Genomic DNA, 5,819 nt, shown 5'->3' on the forward strand with positions numbered 1-5,819 from the left:
TACGCCTGCTGCTCTGATCTACATGTGCTCTGATGAGGTATTTTCTGTCATTGTGTCATTTCACCTTTTTCTCCTTTTCTTTTCTCCTGTTTTCCAGTCTAACGTCTTTCAATGTTGGTAGCATCTGAGGGGCTTCACCTACTCGGCTGGAACGTGAGGGGCCTTAACAATAAAATAAAGAGAGCATTGGTCCTGTCGCAAGCTAAAAAATATAAGGCGGATATTATTTGCTTTTCGGAGACTCATTTGGTTGGTGTTAAGACGATGGCCCTGAAAAAACCGTGGGTGGGATGGCTGTTTCATTCTACCTTTTCACAAAATGCCAGGGGGTGTCTGTACTTATCAGAAAATCTGTAAATTTTCATTTAGATCATAGTCAGGTGGATCAGTATGGTCGCTTTGTTTTTCTTAGAGCCTTTCGTTAACTCCACCCTTCTACATATTCTTGCAGTATATGTTCCCCCCCCTTACAATAATGATGTTTTGCGACAAGCTATGTCGTTTGTTGCATTGTCACCATCTACTCCCACCATCTGTATTGGTGACTATAATAATGTAATGGACTTATCTTTAGATAAGTGGAGAGAGAGCCCCCATACTGATCTATCATCTCCTTCTCCTACCCCCTTCTCTAATTTAACTACTGAATTGGGATTAATTGATATTTGGAGGGTCTGGTTTCCCCATGAGAGCCTATACTCCTGCTATTCGGCTACTTTTAATACATTCTCCCGTATTGACCTGGCCCTTATATCACCAGATTTGACCCCTAAGGTAAATCAGAATAAATACTTACCCAGAGGGATTTCCGACCATTCACCTGTCTTATTGGTCTTAGATCCTTTGTCTCCCCAGGGGGTCTTGTTTTGGCAACTTAACCCATTCTGGCTGTCCTTAATGGGTTATGGAGCTGATTTGCTTGCTGACTGGCGAGACTTCCAGTATTTTAACGCCTCCTGCCCTACCCCTACTGTTAAGCATGATACATTTAAAGCCTCTATCCGTGGCTCCCTTATTAAAAGGGTGGCTGCTATTAAAAGGTCTAGCAGGGAAGAGGAATCCCGCCGTGAAAAAAATTGTTGTCAATTAGAAGCTATATTTTGCACAAATCCCCCTCCTTGCATGCTAGCTGGGAGATGGCCAGACGGGAGTGGACAACGTTTCTTTTAGATAAATCCAAGCGTCGGTTATTGTTCTCCAAGCATTCTCTATACTCACAGGCGGAGATTGGGGGTAGTTATCTCGCCTTCCTATCTAGGGAAGAGAGGGGTTGTATTTCTGTCCAACAGGTGTGTGATCCCCAGGGTGTTATGAAGTACTCGTGCCCTGATATTACTGAAGTATTTTTTGATTACTACTCTTCGCTGTACGGGTCTAAAGTGTCTTATACAATGGATCAACTGAGAGACTATCTCTCCCATATACAATTGCCCCAACTGTCTCCGGAATCTGTTGAATATTTGAATTCCCCATTCACCACTGAGGAATTAGATGCTGCTATAGCATCGTTCCCCAATAATAAGGCTCCCGGGTGTGACGGAATACCCATTGAATTGTACAAACGCTTTAAAGAATTCTATACCCCTTATTTGGTTGAACTATTTAACACTTTGTTTGACTACGGTTCTTTGCCCCCCTCGATGTCTGAGGCTATAATAATAGTAATTCTTAAGCCAGGTAAGGACCCCACCTCCCCGGACTCCTATCGCCCTATCTCCCTATTATCTACAGATGTAAAAATTTTGGCTAAAATTTTAGCTGTTCATTTAAATAAAGTTGTTACATCTATTGTCCACTGTGACCAAACGGGTTTTATGTCGGGGAAGTCTACGGTACAGAACCTCCGAAGACTCTTTTGCCATCTGCAGAGGGGACAGGTCCGAGGCGGGGGCAGTGGTGGTGTCCCTGGATGCTGCCAAGGCCTTTGACTCGGTAGAATGGGGGTACCTGTGGGAAGTGCTTCATAAATTTGCGTTCGTTTCCTAAATTTGTTCGGTGGGTCCGGTTGCTCTATTCTTCCCCGGCTGCTCGTGTTTCAGTCAATGGTCATGTGTCACGACCCTTTTCACTGGAGAGGGGTACGAGGCAGGGCTGCCCACTCTCTCCGGCCCTATTTGCCCTTGCCATTGAACCGCTAGCTAGTTGCATACGTATGTCCCCGGACATTGTAGGCATTAAGGTTGGGAGCCATGTTGATACTATCGCACTATATGCTGACGATATGCTTTTATTTCTTAATGATTCTGAGAATTCGTTACTCACTATGTTGCAGTTAGTTAATCATTTTGGAACTTATTCTGGTTTACAGATAAATTGGAACAAGTCCAATATCTACCCCATATCTGGTGTTCTCCCTGATGTGACGGACTCCTCTTGCCCGCTGCAGTGAACCCTCCAGTTTAAATATTTGGGGATTTGGATCTCTCCTTGTCCGCAGGACTATGTTGTGTTAAATGTGGAGCCTGTGACACGTAATTTAAAAAGAAGGCTCACCTGTGGAAGAAGATCCTCTCACTGTGATGGGCTGTATTAATTTATTTAAAATGTCTATCCAACCCAGGTATCTGTATGTGCTGCAACATTCTCCTGTGTACACACCTAAAAAAGTTTTTTCCTCTATTGACAGCGTATTGAACTCTTTTGTTTGGGGAGGCGGGGCGCCTAGGGTGGCTATGAAGGCCCTGGTTAAGTCCAAGTTAGATGGAGGTCTTGGCCTCTCTAATTTGAGACTATACTACTTGGCCTCTCAGCTGGTTTACCTTTCTTGTTGGCTCCTAGATGCAGGTGGGGACACATTGTTGGGGTTCTATGCCGAGTGGGTGGAGTCTCCTCTCTCTCTACTTCATTTTTTGCTATCTGGCTCTACTCTCTCTGGTCTTCCCCTATTCTTAGACAGGCTCTTCTGGTCTAGCGATTGGCGCACACCTTTTTTGACTGGCAAGACATTGATACTGATACACCCCTGTGGTTTAATGCCTCTTATAGGGAGCTACTGCCCCTATCCTCGGATACTTTATGGCGGTGGATAGGAGTTACAACATTTGCTCAGCTTTATGATAATGGTATTCTTAAATCATTTGAGCGGCTACGTGGCGACTATGCTGTTGCTAATACTGCTTTTTTTCACTACCTCCAGCTGCGTCATGCACTGCAGGCGCAGCTGGGTATGGCCCCCTTAACTTTATCGGTGTCTCCAGTCAGGAAATTGCTCCTTTCGTTGGGGTCCAGGGGACACATATCTCTGATTTATGCCGCATTAAATGTGCAGGTTAATTCTCATCTGTTTGATCCCTTGAAACTTAAATGGGAAGGTAATATTGGCGATCTCTCCAATGAACAATGGATACAGATTTTGGGATCCATTCGTTATACCAGCCCGTGTGTTCGATATCAGCAGGTATATTTTTATACCTTACATAGAACGGGTGTCGTACGGTATGCCGGCGCTCGGGCTCCCGGCGACCAGCATACCGGCGCCGGGAGCCCGACCGCCGGCATACCGACAGCGTGGCGAGCGCAAAGGCGCCCCTTGCGGGCTCGCCACGCTGCAGGCACACTATTTCATTCTCCCTCCAGGGGGGGGGGGTCGTGGACCCCCACGAGGGAGAATAGTTGTCGGTATGTCGGGTGTCGGGATTCCGGCGCCGGTATACTGTGCGCCGGGATCCCGACATTCGGCATACAGAAGACCACCCCATAGAACATATCGTACCCCAGTAATGTTGTATAGTGCACATCTTCACTCCGATACCTGCTGTCCGAAGTGCAATGGGGAGGGTGCTGACTTTTGGCACCTTATGGTCATACCCAAGGTTGGCACCATTTTGGGCTGCAGTTTGGAATGATATTGTCCTTACAGAACCATCATTGCCAGTAATGAGCTCTAGATTGTGCCTGTTCGGGTTAGACCTTGAAGAGACGCATTCTCTGGTCATATATCGTTATGTACTATGCTTGACCACTCTGGCAAAAGTCTTGATAGCCAGAAAATGGTTCTCCCCTGAATTACCCAATATATCTCATTGGCGGGCTCTGGTCAACGAGGTTTCTGACCATGAACGAGCAATGTTTAGATCTAGAGACATGCTGGTTAAATACTCTAATAAATGGGATAGATGGAATACGTCAACCCTTGGAGTGGGTGGGACGTGATGGAAAGGGGAAGGTATCCTGTGTAATGTATACTGTAGCTAATACGGAATGTGATATTATGCCTGTTTGCTCTGGGCGGTGCGGGAAGCATGGAGGCTTTAGAAATGACTCCTTATTGTTGTATTGACTATGTATATGCGATATGTTGCCTGCTACATGTCATATCTTGTTTAACAGATATACTGTAAATCCAATGTCATTGATGTTTTTGATATACTATTTTTTGTACTTGACCTGTTTGTTGAGCTAGGTTTAGCTGCTGTATGTTTTTTTTTTGTTTGTTTATGTAAAACACTATCAATAAAAAATTACTGAATTTAAAAAAAAAAAGTAGGGAGGCTGTTGCCAGCAGCCTTCCTGTACCCAGGGACGGATTTGGAGATAAAAGTGGCCCTGAAAAAAATTCTAGAAGTGGCCTCGTGGCCGGCATCAAATCAACTGTAGGCGGGACCAATACAAAAGTAGGCAGGATTACTGCTTCAAAATGTAATGTAGGCGGAGTTACACCAACAAAAGGCAGATCATGTTAGTGTTCACTCTAGGACTTTTTTAGGACAGGGTGCTGATCACGGGGAGGGCACACTTTTCATTCGGGAGGGCACACTTTTCATTCGGGAGGGCACATTTTTTCATTCGGGAGGGCACATTTTTTTATTCGGGAGGGCACATTTTTTATTCGGGAGGACACTTTTTTAAATTAGAAGGGCAAAATTAGGTACAAAACATACTATAAGGCTTGGTGCTCCCATTCTCACAGGGCAAAGCATGGACAGTGCGCGCCAAAGGGTTGGCGCGCATCAAAAATTTAGGGGCGTTGTTTTGTGGGGAAGGGGCGTGTCCACATAACAGTGGCAATTCACATTACACCACACAGTAGTGCACCTAATACACAATGCACCAGGTAGAATCTCCTATACACACTGCGACAGGTAGAGCACGTTATACATATTGCGCCAGGTAGAGAGCACTGAGACACACTGCACCAGGTAGAGAGCACTGAGACACACTACACCAGGTAGAGAGCACTGAGGCACATTGCACCAGGTAGAGAGCACAGAGACACATTGCACCAGGTAGAGAGCACTGAGGCACATTGCACCAGGCAGAGAGCACTGAGGCACATTGCACCAGGCAGAGAGCACTGAGGCACATTGCACCAGGTAGAGAGCACTGAGACACATTGCACCAGGTAGAGAGCACTGAGGCACATTGCACCAGGCAGAGAGCACTGAGGCACATTGCACCAGGTAGAGAGCACTGAGACACTGCACCAGGTAGAGAGCACTGAGACACACTGCACCAGGTAGAGAGTACTGAGGCACATTGCACCACGTAGAGAGCACTGAGGCACACTGCACCAGGCAGAGAGCACTGAGGCACATTGCACCAGGCAGAGAGCACTGAGGCACATTGCACCAGGTAGAGAGCACTGAGACACATTGCACCAGGTAGAGAGCACTGAGACACATTGCACCAGGTAGAGAGCACTGAGGCACATTGCACCAGGTAGAGAGCACTGAGACACATTGCACCAGGTAGAGAGCACTGAGGCACATTGCACCAGGTAGAGAGCACTGAGGCACATTGCACCAGGTAGAGAGCACTGAGACACACTGCACCAGGTAGAGAGCACTGAGACACACTGCACCAGGTAGAGAGCACTGAGG

The sequence above is a fragment of the Pseudophryne corroboree genome, chromosome 6 (assembly GCF_028390025.1).
Source record: "Pseudophryne corroboree isolate aPseCor3 chromosome 6, aPseCor3.hap2, whole genome shotgun sequence".
Classification (NCBI taxonomy): Eukaryota; Metazoa; Chordata; class Amphibia; order Anura; family Myobatrachidae; genus Pseudophryne; species Pseudophryne corroboree.